Source organism: Pelodiscus sinensis, chromosome 5, assembly GCF_052426305.1.
Source record: "Pelodiscus sinensis isolate ZL-2025 chromosome 5, ASM5242630v1, whole genome shotgun sequence".
NCBI classification, from domain to species: domain Eukaryota; kingdom Metazoa; phylum Chordata; order Testudines; family Trionychidae; genus Pelodiscus; species Pelodiscus sinensis.
This window is the reverse complement of record NC_143056.1, coordinates 115,480,233-115,498,043: the sequence shown is the minus strand read 5'-3', so window position 1 is coordinate 115,498,043 and position 17,811 is coordinate 115,480,233.

The window sequence follows — 17,811 nt, the reverse complement described above, 5'->3', positions numbered from 1 at the left end:
TCCCACTTAGCCTCCCTCTATCGTCCCCCCCCCCCTCCGTTCCCTGCCTGGCCTCTATCCATCCCCAGCTTCCCTCTCTGCAGCTCCCCTTCTGCTCCAGCCCTCCTGCCCTGTCCCAGGGCTCTCCCACGTTCCCTCTCCCCCTCCTAGTGTGGCCAGCCCTTCAGGCTTGCCCCGGATCTCCAACAATTAAAGATTGCCATGGGACAAAACCTCCAAGAATAGCCCCAAACGAAATTGGCAGCCCTCCCCAACTCTCTTCTCCCTCCCTCCCACCCACCTCTTCCTTCCCCCCTCTGTCTGTCTACCCCTCCTCACCTGTCCCCTTTCCTCCCTCTAGGCCCCTCGCCTGCCCCATCTAAAGCGGTGACTCTGCTCTGGAATGTGGCTGGTGCCCAGCCCAGAGCGTGACTCAGCCCGCAGTGGCCTTTGGAACTTTCTCAAGGCTCCAAGCCACCGATCCAGCCTGGGCTGAGTGCTCAGGCCGGATGCTGGGGGATGGGAGGCCCCTTCACTCTGAAAGTCACCAGACTTGTGCTCTGCCCTGTGGGAAATCCCTGGGCTAATGTTTCTGATTTTTATCCTTCACCCGGGACCTTCCCCAATTCACATGCTAGGAGAGACCCAAAAGGGGAACATCCCTAGGCTAGTTCTGTCTTTCCTGGCCATGAAATGTACGCCTCTCTCATCCCACCTATCTGTCCCCGGAAGCCCTCCACTCACTCACATACCTACCTAACGTGTATCATCTCTGCATTTCTGAGGTGCCCATCACCACGCTATGCAGGCTTCCTCTATCAAGCTACATTAAAGAATTCACCACACTTTTTCACATTGGAAACTCTTATCTTCTCTTATACAGCACTTTGGTCATCCAAGGCTCATCTCCTATAATTCATCATACTGGAAAAGTCTGCTGCACTTTGTATGAAACACTCCCAGAGCCCCTGAGTCTACCCACGCACAATGAATGGCAGGATGAGAGCTATAGGTCAGCTTTTGTGCCAGGAGCTCAAAAGCTTGGTAGTTTGGAGAGAGGGTTTTTTTTTGTTGTTGTTATTGTTAAGGTTTCATGTGAAATTTGCTTTTTCAGGTGTTTCTGAGGGCAAATTCAGCAGTTTTCAGAACAAAACACAGTTTAAACTATTAAAAGCTAAAGAAATTATTTCAATGGAGAAGGTTAGTTAAGATGTTGTACCTAAATGATAGGATGATGAGTGCATCAGAAATGCAGAGTAAATGGGAGCCAAAAATGTTTTGTTTGTTTTTTTTTGTCTAAATAAATAAAATAGTTTCTTTTCTTATTAAAATTTCCTCATTTGGAAATGTTCTATCCTCTGGCAGGCAGACACTGGCACAACACCTTGAACATGAATAGTTGCGTGAATGCCAAGTATTAATTATTATCATTACTTATTTTATTAAAGTATTCTGAGAGGCCTGATGAAAAGGGATATTGTCAAAGCTAAAATGTAGATAACACAGGGAAGAAGCAAGGGAGCAGTAATTTCTCTCACTCCATTCACAAAATATGCTGCCCTCCTGTGAATGAGATTCTGCTTACAGTACATTATCCAGATCTTCAAAATATGAGAGTGCTGCTAACTTGGTTCCACTGCGCTCCTTGAGCTGGTCCATCTCAGTGGAATTGGAATATACCCCAGAGTTCTGCCAGGCTCTTTGAGCTTGGATCCCTCTCATTTTGGAAAACAAAATAAGGGATGGTACGGCACCAAAATGAGAAGTCATTTACAAACCTGCACAGCTTACTGTTATCTTCCCTGTTCTTCCAGATCTAGGTACAAATGTAATACTATGTTGGTTAGGGGGTCTGATTTTATTGTTTGTAATCAATACAGTTCTACAACTACCACCTCTCATGTGGGCATAGTTATATTAGGATAAAGATGCCTTGCAAACTACAGCTTATTTTCCTGCCTTTGTGGCTCTACAGATATAGTGAAAGCCATATAAAGCATCTTTATATTGATATAATTATGTCAGCCAAGAAGAGGGTGAGTTATAACACTTTAGGTGTGCTGCAACTCTCAGGGGTGTGAAAAAGCACTCTACCCCCACTCCCGAGCGCAGCAAGTTACAGGGCTGTAAAGCGTCAGTGTAAACTGAGCTACAGCCCTGGGAGCTGCGCTCCCAATGCAGTTAGCTATTCCCATGGTGGAGGTGATTTACATTGTCATGACCACGCTGCCCCATGAAAGCTCTGCCACGCTTTCAAGTATAGACAAAGCCTAAGTATAGTAATCTTTTGTGTGCCCATTAAACCCTTGCTTGATGAGGAATGACATTTTTAACAATGTGGTGAGTGAATTACCATCACTGAAGCTATGAGTTCACTTCACTGAGATTCCTAGATTACAAAGTCCGAAATGCCCCTTGTGATTATCTAGCCTGACCTTCCATATAACACAGGTCAGGACCTGCTGGAATTAATTCCTGATTGATGAATGGGGCAGTTCACGCCCCTAGGAGTTCCTATTTCAGACTCTCTGCCAACATACTAGCTCTTCTGAGGTTTGCTTGCAACCCCAAAATCTAGAGATGTAGCAATTTTTTAATGATTATTTTAAAATGAAAGCTAGCAATCTGGAGAAAAAGGTGGCTTATGGCTGGGCCATTTGTGGCTGTTTCTAAGCCCTAGCTAAAATTTGACATAGCTAACCTGTCATAATTTTACTTTTATGTGATATAAGCAATGGGGAGAAGGATTGTAGGGTTTTACGTAGCAGACTTTCTCTCCCCCAACCTCTCCCCAAGCAAATAAAAACTAAAACATAGCTGTTGGTTCAGTCAGTGCAGTAAGGAATCAACATTTTTCTCTGACTTCCATGAACAGGCCTGTATTTTTCTTTCCCACTATGCTGGCCACCTTCATCAATTTATACTGGCAGCTTATGGAAATAACATGGCTCCTCTTCTCCTAATGCATGTATTGCTATGATTCTTGTCAACATTTCTTTTATGGTCCTGTATACAAAAGTAGAGCAGGCAGACACAGCAGCAAGGAAGTATGTAGGCACTACTAATGAAAAGCACAATTTAAAATTCCTTATCTTCTTCTCACTCATTGGAACCAGTTATTCTAACAGCTGGAACAAACCTTTATATAAAAAGACTATGACACAAATGTCTGTGTGAGAGATCAGTGATGCATGAGCAATTGCAGGTTTGACTTTCCTCTGTTTGGCTGGCAGGGTTTTTGCTTTTGTTTTTTAGACACCAAGTAATTTAGTACAGTATTTGCTTTTTTATTTTTCTTGATGTTATATTTAATTAAATTCTTTAATTGCTCTTAATTAAGAGAAGGGAGCTGTTTAATATTATTTATCCTAACATAAGTAGGGTATCAAATGTAGTGTCAATAGTTATCCATTAAACTCCAGAATAGACTTCTGTGGCCTTTGATCCATATGTCATGGAACAGTCTGTCACTTTATCAGTGTTTTTTTTAAATTAAATGTAAGATTTCTGCATATTAACATAAAAGCATATAATGTACTATATTAATGCTCAAAAGCTTCAGAGGAGTAGCCGAGTTAGTCTGGAAACTTAAAAACAGGAAAAACTTAAAAAACAACAAATAGGTTAATAGCACCTTAAAGACTAACAAAACATGTAAATGGTATCATGAGCTTTCGTGAGTAAAACCCACTTCTTCAGATGACCAGAGTAGCTATCCTAGCCCTGGTCTAAACTCCCCTTATTTTGAAATAGCAAGCATAGCATCCACACTACCAAGTCTGTTGTTTGAAAATAAGGGGCTGGTTATTTCAAAATAATAACTCCTGCATTTCACGAGGAATAATGCTTATTTCAAAATAGTTATTTTGAAATAGCGGTAGTGTGGATGCTCCACCGCTGCTATTTCAAAACACTGTAACTACTCCCCAGAGTCATTCAAAGTAATTACTCTCCAGTGCTCCTGGGGCTCTAAGTTAAGGTAACACATCCATGTTAAGGGAGCCTGCCTCATATTACTTTCAAGGCTTCCTTGTAGTGTGGACACGCTATTTTGAAAGAGTTCTTTTGGGAGTTATTATTTCAAAATAAGTTACTTTGAAATAATTTCCTAGTGTAGACTTGCCTCTAGTGTATACTATAAGTGGACCAGTATCAGAGCATGTCACTGGACCTGTTGTATTCCCCAAACCAGGCTTGGCCAAAGAGTTCGCGGGGCCCAAGGCAGCACACTGTGGTTGGCTGAGCTACACGGCCGCACAGCTGCCAGTCAGGGCAGCGAGTGGGCAGGGCCAGGAGCTGGGCAGGGCAGGGCCCTGAATGTGCAGGGCCCACGGCAACCACCTCGCTCATCTTGCCCAAAGGCTGGGCCTGCCCCAAACCCTGCAGGAATCAAATAGATTCTAAACGTGTGTCTGGGTTCTACTTCACACAATCTGTCACTGGCTGCATTTCAAGATGAGATTGTTTCCAGAAGACATTTCACAACACAAATATGCTTTGGTTTTGTTGCCTGCTTCACCTTCACATTTTCAACAACACTATGTACACTAAATCAAAGCTAAGCATTGAATTTTCCTTAGTATTTTATTTGAAAATGAGGGAATTTCCATTTGGGGTGCTCGGTAAGGATGTAAAATCCTATGTAACTGGTTAATGGATTAAACGTAAGATTTACTCATGCATTATGGGTGTCGTTTATTGGTTAACTGTTCACATCCCTCATGCTCGGTACCTTGAAGTGCCAGTTCAGGAAACCACTTAAGCATACGTGTTATAGCAAAGCACGTGCTAAGTTCCACCGAAGACAATGGGGTGAATGTGTACCAAATATGACTGCTCCCCTGAAGTGGGGCAAGGAACAAGGTGAACATTTGTAACAAGCACTTTATTATTGCTTCAAATATGCTGTTTTAAAAATAATGTTCTATCAGCGATGCAGCCTGCACAGCTTTTCTTTCCACATGTACTCCCTTGCTTTTCCAATTACCTATATTCTTTGCATTTCTAGAGTAAGTGCTTTCCTGGTTAGTTACAAATGTGAATGTGTCCTGGTGACTCCTGGTTCCATTGAGTCAATGGCAAAATTCTCATGGACTCAGGGGGCCAGGATTTCACCATAAGCATACAATTGTTGCAGCTATCAAGCTAGGGATGTAAAAGACTAGTTGAGTAGTTGACTACCTGATAAGCCTAGGCTTATTGGGTAGTCGAGTCGACAACTCACATTTCTCCCCCTCGCTTGCTGTCTTTATATCAGAGGCAGCAGGGCAGGGGTCGGGGGAAGCAGGAGCCAGTGCTGTGAGGAGCCAGCTTAAAAGCCAGTTCTCCTCAGCACCGTCTCCGTGGTGTCACTCCCTCCCCACCTACGCTGGTGCCTCTATCAGAGACGGCAGTGTGGAGGGGCCAAGGGAGGCTGTTCCGGCAGCAACCCCTGTTCACGGGGGGGAGGACGACCCAGCTCCCTGCTGGGACCCCCTGCAGACAGGGGCTGCTGGACCCAGCATGAGCCAGGACTGGGCAAACCCAGCTCAGTCCCCAGAAGCCACCCCCGCTGCGGCTCTGCAGTTTAAATGTAGTAGGAGCCAGGCTGCCTGCGCTCCCATCTATTATTACATTTAAACTGCAGAGCTGCAGTGGGGGTAGCTCCTTCTGAGCATCTTCCCTCATAGACTAATCATGTAGTTGACACAAATTGTATCGACTACACGATTACCCACCTCTTAACACTCTTCTATCAAACCCTTTCCTGTGCAAGTGAACTCACCAAAGTGAATTAGGGTTGCCAGATCTGTTTCCTGAACAGAAGCTCAAATACTGGAGTGTCTGGTTCAAAACCAGACACCCGGCAACCCTAAAGCAAATACCTGTGATGTCTTTAGTAAAATTCACCTCTGCGCCAGGGACCAGTACAAGATCAATGTGACTTCTAAGGCCTCACAATAAATTAGTGGGAATTAAGTGGTGCTTGTGCTGTCCCTCTGCGGAGGTGACTTCCACCCCAGACGTGCTGATTCTTCTACCTTTACTCATAGTGAGTAGTCCCTTACTAAGCAAATACTTCCACTGATTTCAAATATAACTAGAGGGCAATACATGTCTGCTGCATGCCAATGCACCTCTTAGCAGGAATACATTCTGTCCCTGAAATCAAATGTTATAATGTTTCTGGTTTCAAAGGTTAAACTCCTTTCATGGATGAAACATCCAGAATATTCTTCTACTATGGACAATTCAGGAAGAAACAAAGTAAGCGAGTTTTTGTTGTTACTTTGTTTCAGTGCTGAGACTCTAACCTCTGAGCCACAGTGCATGCTACATAATTTAGGTAGCAACCCTAGTTGTACAAGGCATTAACAAACCCCATTAAATGGCCCAGATTCTGCCCAACAGGAGTTCATAGTCTACTTAGTAAAGCTGCAACTCAGACTATTAAGGAGGATGGCAGGCACTGACTCCAAGTGGGAGGAGATCAAAACTGGATAGCTAAGCACAAGGCAGTTTTAAGAATCGTGGTGAAGTAGGAGAAGAAATTTACCTTGCACACAGGAAATGGGACACTGCTTCCGGAAGAGAAAAACAGCCTGAAAAAGGCCCCAAGTCAGCAGTGAGAAAAGGAGCACCTGGGAGGAAGATTCAGTAAACATCAGGCCTGCAGGAATGTACATGTCTACACACACCCTACTTCAGATATTCTGGGTTTTTAAAATATGTACTTGGATTTTCAGTGACACGCACTTCTGCAGATAAACACTTGGGCTACGTCTACACTGGCCCCTTTTCCGGAAGGGGCATGTAAATTTCACTAGTCGTCGTAGGGAAATCCGCGGGGGATTTAAATATCCCCCGCGGCATTTAAATAAAAATGTCCGCCGCTTTTTTCCGGCTTTTAAAAAAGCCGGAAAAGAGCGTCTAGACTGGCCCCGATCCTCCGGAAAAAGCGCCCTTTTCCGGAGGCTCTTATTCCTACTTCGAAGTAGGAATAAGACCCTCCGGAAAAGGGCACTTTTTCCGGAGGATCGGGGCCAGTCTAGACGCTCTTTTCCGGCTTTTTTAAAAGCCGGAAAAAAGCGGCGGACATTTTTATTTAAATGCCGCGGGGGATATTTAAATCCCCCGCGGATTTCCCTACGACGACTAGTGAAATTTACATGCCCCTTCCGGAAAAGGGGCCAGTGTAGACGTAGCCCTGCTCAGTGTTGCATTTGTGTTTTCTTCATGGAGTTCTTTCCAAGGGGTTTATCTCTCTCTTTAAAAAGGCATCATCTTGTCCAACTAGAAGGTGTGTGTGTGTGCATAAGCATACGAGCAGCATGTTGGCAATTCTAAAATGAAAAGTGAAAAAAAAGCTGCTATGACAGATATCCTGGCTAAAAAGAAGCCCTAATCAGTTTTTCCAAGGCTATTTGACTTTTTATTAACATTCAGAAGTCCCAGCAGAGGATGAGTGTGTCAGTTTATCCCACCACTTTGTGAATTTGGATAAGCTACTTAACTTCTCCGTGCCTCTCTGTGTGAAGGAGTCAATAGTAAAATAATACTTGCAAGAGTGCTGTGATATATAATTCTGTGTGAAGTGCTTTGAGATCCTTGGATTAGAAGTGATTTAGTAAAAAAGGAACTTTACACACTTTTTAAATATGTGAGTTGTGTCTGTGTAATGGCTACTGTATACTTAAAAAAACTACAGCAGCACAGCTACTATGCTGCACTGGTGTAACCCTTTAGCATAGACACTGGCTTTGCCGACCGTCGGCATTGATAATCTACCTCCCTGAGAAGTAGTAGCTAGGTTGACAGAAGAATTCTTTCATTGACCTAGCAATGGCTTTGTTGGTTTATCTACATCCCTCAGAACAGGGGTGTGTCTTTTTCACACTTCTGAGTGATGTAGTTAATGCTAAATTAATTTTCTAGTGTAGATCCAGGTACTTGTTCAGTAGAAACTGGGCCTTTTGCAGCACTAATCATAGCATATTTTGGCTCAAGAGTGATGGATCTGCTCAATAGCAAATGTGCTAGGCCCTGATCTTAAAATGTGACTCCGGTGGGACTACTCACAGCGCGTAAAGGTATGCACAAATCTTTGATCACAAAATAGGATCCCAGTCCTGCAATGAAATTACAAGAACTCTTATTTTTATGTAATATTGTCATGTCAACTAACACACAACTTTTGGGCAGAAGTAACAGGCACACAGAAAAGAGAGGACATACTGGAAATTATTTTTCCTAAAACATCATTGTGTGTCTTTGGCATTAAAACATTTGATAAAATGGGTATAAAATGTATTACTATTTGTAAGACTGAGTTTTAAAATGGTGATCCTGACTCATGGCTGTCTGAGAACCACAGATTGTCATTTAAACGAATCTGAGTAAATCTTAATAATACAAGTCTCTGGAGGAGCAACAGAGAACTCAACAATTTGAAAGGAAATGGGAAACAATAACCAATTGTTTCAAAATAAATAACAACCTTAATCCTGTTTTGACTTTGCAGTCACATAACATGATTAGGGATAGTACCTGTTTTGCACAGATTTAGATAATTGAAAAAAAATGTTATACATATTACAGTCCTATATTTTAATAAGTTAAAATCAGGCCGTGTTAGCCTTTTTATCAAAAGGCTTTTGTTTATAACAACGTAATGTTAATTTCATTTCCAACGCTTGGGATGGCAAATACAATGTAGCTACTTACCATTATCTGGTACGGAAGTACAGTACAATCTGGATTTTTTCCAAACGTCATGGAGAATTTGAATAGATTTGGATAATTGAGGGAATTTTCATGTCACAGGACATGGCCCTATTTCAGATAACAGTAAGCTTGGAAAAATCGCAGTTCAGACCATCATTCTTGGACTAGATATGGGAGATGCAAGGCTGCTTTTTGGCTGAGAAAGAACCCCATTGTTGCCTGCTTTGCCACTCATTATTCAGGGCCTGTAAACTTTACAAGGAAATTTTGTTTTTTCACAAGACTAATAAATCCAGTTCAGTCTTGTATCTTCAACCATCCATCCAATTCAGCCAGTATTTCTATATATAAATTCTTACAGTTAAATACAGTAGTTGCCATTAAATGAACCACCTTCGGCACATTCAGCATTATTCTGCATTCTAAGCATAGTGAAAAACTGCTGTATTTTAGACACTGTCTGAGAACTCCTGGCAAACGTAATCTGAACTATAGTAGTTTATCCCTATAATTAGTTTAGGAAATAACTATGCTAATAAGTAGAAAGCATGGAAACTGTTGGCAAAAGCTGCCTGTTCAGCAGAAGGCCCTTGTGAAACATACCTTCACCCAATAATATGTATTTGTTTCCCTGTCTGCTTTCTCCTAGTTTAACATGTACTCAGAGATAAGATGAACCATTTTTTTAAAAAAAATGTAAGTCACCGTTGTCTTTGACCTTCACACATTTTAAGACTTTCCTGTAACAATCTTCTAAAGCAATTTTTGTTCTTCAGAAAAGCAGGATTTAAAAAATCTAGCTGTTTATATACTGGGAACCAAGCCATTTTCTGTGGAAGTCAATGGGGGAAAATCTTGTTGAAATGCATGGGAGTTTAGTTTGGCATTAAGCTTTTATTGGAGGTGATTTGGAGTGGATGCATTGTTCATTAACAATGAAAACAAAAGTGTGTTCTTTAGGTCATCCCATACACCTGCCCATAAAAGCTTTAACTTCCCACTCGATCACATATTTTATTTATTTAATGGATAGTAGAGGAAAGGTATTTTGTAACCATTTCAGAGTTGTAACCCTTCTGTTGATACTCCTTTTGTATCCTTCTGTCTGCACAACCTGGTTATCTTAGTTACCGTGAGTCATAATATGTAAAGCAGACCAGCTACACAGGTGGGCTGTGTCTAGACTGGCATGATTTTCCGGAAATGCTTTTAACAGAAAAGTTTTCCATTAAAAGCATTTTCGGAAAAGAGCGTCTAGATTGGCGTGGACGAAAAGCGTCCGTGCCAATCTAGACGCACTTTTCCGCAAAAAAGCTCCAATAACCATTTTCGCGATCGGGGCTTTTTTGCGGAAAACAAATCTGAGCTGTCTACACTGGCCCTTTTGCGCATAAGTTTTGCGCAAAAGGACTTTTGCCTGCATGGGAGCAGCATAATATTTCCGCAAAAAGCACTGATTTCTTACAATAGGAAGTCAGTGCTTTTGCGGAAATTCAAGCGGCCAGTGTAGACAGCTGGCAAGTTTTTCCGGAAAAGCGGCTGATTTTACGGAAAAACTGGCCAGTCTAGACACAGCCATGGTGAGTGGAGGTGGAGAGAAGAAATAGCACAAAAAATAGACTAACTATTGACTGTAATGTGAGGTCCAGGCTCTCTTTTGTAACCTGATAGTTTTCGTCCCTAAGCAGCGGATCCTCAGCTGGTATAGTCTGTGGAGCTATAACAATCTACAACAGCTGAGCGAGGACCTTCCCACAGGCAGGCTTTGATACCATTCAGCTATGATATCCAACTCACCAATGAGATAGCCCTACAAATCAATGGAATTCTGTAGTGTTTGTAGTGCACACCTCACTAAAAATACTTTGGCCAAGAGCAAACGCTTAGTATTTAGGCACTAATTTTAAAGAGGAAGAGGCTTCTAAATGGAAACCCAAATTGAGGGTTTGGGCTTCAGTGGTCCCTGACTCTCCTCTCCATCCAAGGTGACTCACAATCCTTGCTGATTGCGCTAGAAGTGCCTCATAATCCACAGGGCACTAGAGTTTCTAACAGGGTCATTTTTAATTTTTGCTTTCACCTAATTTTCTGTCTGTTTAAGACCAAGGACCTGACGTTCCCCTCACATTAGTTTTGAAACTAGTGAAGCACAATTGATTTCACTGGAGTTACTCCTGATTGTCATAGAATCATAGAATACTAGGATTGGAAGGGACCTCAAGAAGTCATTGAGTCCAGTCCCCTGCCCTCATGGCAGGACCAAATACTGTCTAGGCCATCCCTGATAGACGTTTATCTAACCTACTCTTAAATATCTCCACAGATGGGGATTCTACAACTTCCCTGAGCAATTTATTCCAGTGTTTGACTACCCTGACAATTAGGAATTTTTCCCTAATGTCCAACCTAAACCTCCCTTGCTGCAGTTTAAGCCCATTGCTTCTTGTTCTATTCTCAGAGGCCAAGATGAACAAGTTTTCTCCCTCCTCCTTATAATACCCTTTTAGATACCTGAAAACTGCTATCATGTCCCCCCTCAGTCTTCTCTTTTCTAAACTAAACAAACCCAATTCTTTCAGCCTTCCTTCATAGGTCATGTTCTCTAGACCTTTAACCATTCTTGCTGCTCATCTCTGGACCCTCTCTAATTTCTCCACATCTTTCTCGAAATGTGGTGCCCAGAACTGGACACAATACTCCAACTGAGGCCTAACCAGTGCAGAGTAGAGCGGAAGAATGACTTCTCGTGTCTTGCTCACAACACACCTGCTAATGCATCCCAGAATCATTTTTGCTTTTTTTGCAACAGCATCATACACTGCTGATGCATATTCAGATTGTGGTCCACTATAACCCCTAGATTCCTTTCTGCCGTACTCCTTCCTAGACAGTCGCTTCCCATTCTGTATGTGTGAAACTGATTGTTCCTTCCTAAGTGAAGCACTTTGCATTTGTCTTTATTAAACTTCATCCTGTTTACCTCAGACCATTTCTCCAATTTGTCCAGATCATTTTGAATTATGACCCTATCCTTCAGAGCAGTTGCAACCCCGCCCAGCTTGGTATCACCTGTAAACTTAACAAGCATACTTTTTATGCCAATATCTAAATCGTTGATGAAGATGTTGAACAGAGCCGGTCCCAAAAACAGACCCCTGCAGAACCCCACATATCATACCTTTCCAGCAGGATTGTGAACCATTAATAACTATTCTCTGGGTACGGCTTATTCCTGAGCGGGAGCATCATAGTTCTTGCGCAAGAAGCCCTGATTTCATACAGTAGAACTTCAGTTTACAGGCAGTCCCCGGGTTACATACAAGATAGGGACTCTAGGTTTGTTCTTCAGTTGAATTTGTATGTAAGTCGGAACTGGTACGTATTGTAGGGGAAACTCTAGCCAAACATTTCTCCAGAGCTCAGTTTTATTCTCCCACACCTCACGTCCCTCAGTCCTTTATTCTCAAGCTGAGGTGTCTGCTGAGAAAAGCTGCTCCGCGTCTCCCTGGTCTGCTGTGGAGGGTGCTAACTTCACGTCTCCCTGGTCTGCTGGGGGCAGGGTGCTAGCTTCGCATCTCCCTGGTCTGCGGGGGGGGGGGGGAAGCAGCTAGTGTGGGGTTGCCTCATCCCGTTTGTAAGTAGGGATCTGATGTAAGTCGGATCCATGTAACCCGGGGACTGCCTGTACTTGCGCAAGAACACACAGCCAATGTAGACAGGCAGCAAGTTTTTGCGCAACAGTGGCCGCTTTGGCGCAAGATCGTGCCAGTGTAGATACAGCCTTGGGTACATCTACACTGCAACACAATTTTGAAATAACTAGCGTTATTTTGAAATAACTTAGTCCGCATCTATACAGCAGGCAGGTATTTTGAAATGCTGTCTTCTGGAGTATTTCTTATCCCAATTCCTGTAATCTTCATTGTATGAGGAATAAGGGAAGTCAGAGGAAGAGAGTTCTAGTTAGAAATAAGTGCTGTGTAGATGCTTCCAATTTCAAAATAAGCTATGCAATTGACGTAACTCAATTTGCATAGCTTATTTCGAGTTAAGCCCTAGTGTGTAGATGCACCCTTAATCCTTAATAAAAAGTAGATCTCAATGCTTAATTTATTAATATTTACCTGAGGTCAATTTGTTGTTTCTTAACGGTTTTTAAATGTCTCATTGAAGCTAACTAGATGTGTCATCATTATTTACGTACGTACGGTAAGATGCTATGATGCAATTCAACAGTGAGGTAGGGCTAGCTTACTGGAAATGGCTCATTTCTTGCCATCCCTTTCTTATGCTTACACTTATAGCTAGCTCTTCTTCATGATGTTGCTTAATATGTCTGACATCCGGCTATAGCTTTTGATCAGATTTTGCAACATGATGACAGCCTTCAGAGCTGGATTATAATGCTTCTCATTGGAATGGGGCATTACTCTCTACTTAGCGTAAAAAAATCCAACTTTCCTTCTGCTTGGAATATGCCAGGCAAACCCCATAGCCTTGCTAATGCTTTCTGAGATAAACATATCATGTTTTGCAACCCCATAAAATACATTGAAAATTTACTTTTGTTTATTCAGAAAATTGGTTTAACTGTAGTTTGCTATTTTAAAATGACATCCCAATATGTTTAGTCTCTGAGGCCATGTTTATTCAGTGTAAATATTTGGGTACATTTATTTTAAAGGAACAGTAAAAAACATCTGTGACTTCAGTGCTGACACTGTCCGTGGTGTGCTTTTTGACTGCATAATTGGTTAAAAATCATGCCAGTTGCTTTTCTCAAGACTTCTCCCCATTTGTGACGGGGGTGTGCTGTCCAGGGTTACAGCGCCAGCATTTGCTGGAAATGACTTTATAAGTAGGACAACGTGCTGTCAATGTATTACTACATGCTGAATTTAAAGACTCCGAACAGTCTGCCCTTTCAAAACGACCATTTATTGGCAAAGTGGGGTTTAATAATCTCTTCCCATTTTCTCCATGTGGAAGAATGTTTCTTCCTGGCAGTGCTTCATTAGTAATGAAAGAGATGTCAGGGGGTCAAGAAAAAAAATTAAATTGATTTACATTCCTAACGGATGCAGCAACCTGAGAGGTGCCAAGGCAATCCACTGCCAAGTGTTGAGTTGCCAAGGTACAGGCCTGGCACAAGCTAATCACTGCTCCTTGGATCTCTCTCCTGTCAAGACTCCAGTGCCAGCTGTCTTCTGCCCCCTGCCCTAGTCTGACCAAGTGCCCTCCTTCAGATGTCAGGTCCTGTGCCCTTATCTTTTCTGGAGGGGAAGCGCATGAGTCTGCTGCACTTTGACAAGGTCTCAGACTATGTTACCCCGTACGTGCCCAGCGGCTTCAGTATGGAATATGGTAACTGCAGTTCTGTTTCCAGAGCTTGTGACCAGCAACGAACACAGTGACCCCAAAGAGCCTTTGTAAACAGCGTGTTGTTTCAGATTAACAGAAGGAACGAAGCAGGAACTTATAAGGGAGGGTTTTAGAACAGGACTCTATGCGTCTGTCTTGTGTGGAGCCCAAGCTTCTTGCTCATGGGGAGTCAGTAGGTTTATCTTCCCTCAAGTGCCCCACAACCAGTGAAGCCTGGGTGCACCTGAGCACCTACCATCTCATTTCTCATCATCTTGAATCTAGTCCAGGCCAGTCTTTGTTCTCTTCTCTCACTATCTGAGCTTGGCTGCTCAGAATCAATGTGGTGAGCTCCGTGTGAGGTCCTCGTGGCACCTTTTCAGGGAAACAGGGGTGGCCATTGCTCGAAACTCTCGTGTTTGGAGCACCCCAGAAGGGCTGGATCTTACAATCGGTGCAATCACAGCTGCAAATGATCCCTAAGAAATGGAGCATGTACACTCACATTTCTGGAGCCCTGTGTGAAAAGGGGTATGAGCGAGACACCCTACCATGCAGATCCAAGATAAAGGAACTCCGGCAGACGTACTAGAAGGTGAAAGAGGCAAACAGCTGGTCTGGTGCTGCACCCACAACATGCCATTTTTATAAACAACTGGACGCAACCCTGGGTGGGGACCCCATGTCCACACCCAAAGAGCATGTGGATACTTCCACCAGCACAGAGTCAGAAACAGGAGTTGTCCCAGAGACAGAAGTTATTGCTGAACAGATGGAAGCAGATGAAGATGTTAGGCTCAATCCAGTGACAAACTGTGCTCTAGGCAGCGAGGAACCGTTCTCAGGTCCCAAGGTTTATGAGAACTCTTAGCAACTCTCTGTGGAGCATGAAAGAAGGGACGAGACGCAGGGTAAGCAGCTATGCTCATGGGCGGGGAGTGACAGGGGGGGCACAATGGTTGCTATACAGGGCACTAAGTTGCTGTAGTACAGCAGCGAATGGGGGAGGTGGCCATGGGAGGCAGTAAGTCAATTGTGTATTGCAATGGAGTGGGGGAGGGGCAGTGGCTTGGAAAATTGCTCTTTCAGCTGGGGGCCAAGGGAGATCGTAGGCTGTATTTCTGTGAGCTGGCTAAGGTCTGCCTGGGTCTGCGTTGTGTCCTATCAGTGTGCACAGAGCTATCAGTAAAGTCTTGCTGGGAGATGGGGTCTAAGTTTTTCCGGAAGGACTTACTAATTTTTCTCACAGAGCTTCCATGGCAGGGCTGCCGTGACCCCACCACTGTGGTACGACACTTTCCCAAACCATTCCTCAGATTGTGCTGCTGGAACCAAAGTGCCACAGAGTTTGGCTGCATATAGAGAAGGGAGTCCGTGCTCGCATCCAGAAGCCGAGTCTGGGTTTGCCTGTTAACCTTCAGCAGGGATGTGTCAGCCAGAGTAATGGCAGCCTGTGGACAAGTGTAGGATTATTACAAATTGTTTCCATGCACACCTGGCTGCACAAGCACAGACTGTACTTTCTTGGGAAACCCATGCCCAACACTCCACCCATCCCTTTCCTTCCATCTTTAAAACTCATCCTGATCAGAGGGTCTAGAGAGATCTGTGTTTGCCTCTAGGGTAACAAGAAAAGTGGCCAGTTTTGTTCAGAGATGTGCATGTTAAAGAAATGTTATGACAGTACAGTCGCTCTATTGTTAACTGTTACTTTTCTAGACCAGATCTTGAGAAGTCAGGCACGTTCAGCCGCAGACAGACTCTGTCAGTGAAGGAAAAAACCTTGGAGGACAAGAGAGAATCTGGTAAAGGATGTGTTGCATCATTCAACAATTCAGAGAAAAGGGAGTAAAGTAGAGCTATGGAGATGCAAGTCAGAACACAAACCACTGAGCGCATGCTAAAGCTCATGGAAGACCAAAGTGAGATGCTTAAAGTGTCTTATCAAGATGCAAAGCGAACAGAATCAAAGGCCTCACTGTCAGTAAATCTAGAACTATTTTCACAGCAACCCTCCATCTATGTGCACACGCTCATTTTAACAATCAAGTAATGGTTTTTTCCCATTACTGGCCTGGAAAAGTTCCTGTGAAAGCAGCTATGACTTTAACAGCAGGAAGTAAATACCATTGTGAGGTTTTCCAAGAGTCTTTACCATCCCTTACCAGTGAGCATCCTGATCGAAAGACATTAAAAAAGGACAAATGTGACGCAGGTTTCTATGAATTTATTTTGTGACACAACCCCCACTAATTGCTCTGGCCCACGTGGAAGCCTGAAATATCCTTGGGTTTCATGGGAATGCCTTGCTCAGTATGAGCAGTAGGATGAGGCAGGGAATGATCCCAAACACACACAGAAATGTCAGCACTCCTACAAGTGGTTCCCTATGCCTCCTTTGACAGCACAAGTATCTGGCTGTTCAAACTATGCACCCTGTTGCTGTGTCTCATTGTTCCACCCACAGGCAAATTGTGTAAGCAATAGCATGCGGCCACTACCTGGAGGGTATGATCACATTTCCCAAAGTCACAGTCCTACGCAGCAAAATGAGATTTGTTGCCCTGCACACTTGCATAAGTACTGCCCCGATGGTGGACTTCCCCACTCCAAAGTGATTGCTACCATTCAGCTTCCAATTGAGCATCACCAGCTTACACAGAGCAGTGGCCACACGCTTCTCTACCGAGAGAGCAGCTCTCATTTGGGTATCCTCGCACTGCAGTTCAGGGCCAGCTTAGCACCCAACTCCAGGGAGGTTGCTTAACACATCCCAAAGTTCTGTAGCCGCTGGTCTTCATCCCACACCTGCATGACAATGTGACCCCACCAGTGCTGGCTTCCCTCACCCAATAGCAACACTCTACTGCGTACAGCCGATCTGTGATGTTCCTGTTTGGTGCTGTCCCTGTCTCTCACATTGTTGTCTGCATCCAAGTCTTAGTCCTCTGCTATTAAGTGTGTAAGTCAATTACACACAGGCTACGTCTACACTGGCCCCTTTTCCGGAAGGGGCATGTAAATTTCACTAGTCGTCGTAGGGAAATCCGCGGGGGATTTAAACATCCCCCGCGGATTTCCCTACGACGACTAGTGAAATTTACATGCCCCTTCCGGAAAAGGGGCCAGTGTAGACGTAGCCACAATGTCCTCAACACTTACTTTGATCACTACATGGGAGAGAAATCTGGGCTCCATGATTTCTCACAGCAGATGCTGGAGTTTGCAGCCAGGACGGTCATTCAAGTGGTGCGAAAGTAAACTGGACGCCCCGAAAAGGCTGGGAAGCAAAGATGTGGCTGATGGGACGTGTTTCACATTCCCAAAATGCCTAGTGCTCTGTTGCGCATTCCCACAGTGTTTAGTGACTGAAGGTGGCGCCAGGCACTGTGGGCTACTTATCCACATTGCTTTGCTCTATCTGGCGACAGGTTGCTAGCAATGTGGCCATGAAATGTTGACAATGGGAGGCAGGTTTGACGAGTTTTCAGTTTTGGTGACTTTCGCATGTCCGACAGCACTTCCATTGCCAAACCTTCCCAGTGTAGACATAATCAAAGTGAAAGGCTCCTGCCTTGTCACAAGAATCAGGAACCATCCCGTCCCTGCTACCTCAGTGCATTTCCTGCCAATCCTGCTGTTGAGTTGAGGTTGAACATGCCTACAATGAACAATACCATAACAGGTCAAGATATAGGGTATGTCTAGACTACAGGGTTTTGGCGACAAACCTATACCTGCATCTACACTACCGCTGAGTAACGTCAC